The sequence below is a fragment of the Pteropus alecto genome, unplaced genomic scaffold, assembly GCF_000325575.1.
Source record: "Pteropus alecto unplaced genomic scaffold, ASM32557v1 scaffold34, whole genome shotgun sequence".
Taxonomy (NCBI): Eukaryota; Metazoa; Chordata; class Mammalia; order Chiroptera; family Pteropodidae; genus Pteropus; species Pteropus alecto.
Genome location: NW_006435763.1, coordinates 220738 through 221144, shown reverse-complemented (window position 1 = coordinate 221144; position 407 = coordinate 220738). Strand labels below are relative to the sequence as shown.

Below are 407 nucleotides of genomic sequence, written 5' to 3'. Positions count from 1 at the left end.
ACTTTTTATGCCTACAGCACCTGGTCTTCCTAGGTGGTCTCCCATCCAAGTACTAACCAGGCCCGACCTTGCTTAGCTTCTGAGATCAGATGGGATCAGGCTTGTTCAGGGTGGCATGGCCATAGACTTCACGTCACTTTTTTAAAGATTAGCTTGTTCATTTTTCTTTATTCTCCCTTTGAGGAGAGAGTTGCATAGGGATGAAAATGTTCTAAAGTTCTTCTTAGCATATGCCACTCCAAACAGAACATGCCATTGTAAATACCAACAAATCCATATCACAAAGACAGTTTCTGTTTGATTCAACAAACACTCATCGGGCACCAAAGAATTATCTATGTGTTGGACATTAAATATTTTAATAAATAAATGAATATTTATTAATCTTCATATGCCAAAAGCAATAC

At 37.8% G+C, this 407-nt stretch overlaps 1 non-coding gene across 1 annotated transcript; it reads right to left on the bottom strand.

The window, feature by feature from the left end:
- Positions 1-8: 8 nt before the first annotated feature.
- Positions 9-127, bottom strand: LOC112479163. The gene has a single exon (XR_003046068.1). It is a non-coding gene; the product is annotated as a 5S ribosomal RNA (ribosomal RNA).
- Between the last annotated feature and the right edge of the window lie 280 nt (positions 128-407).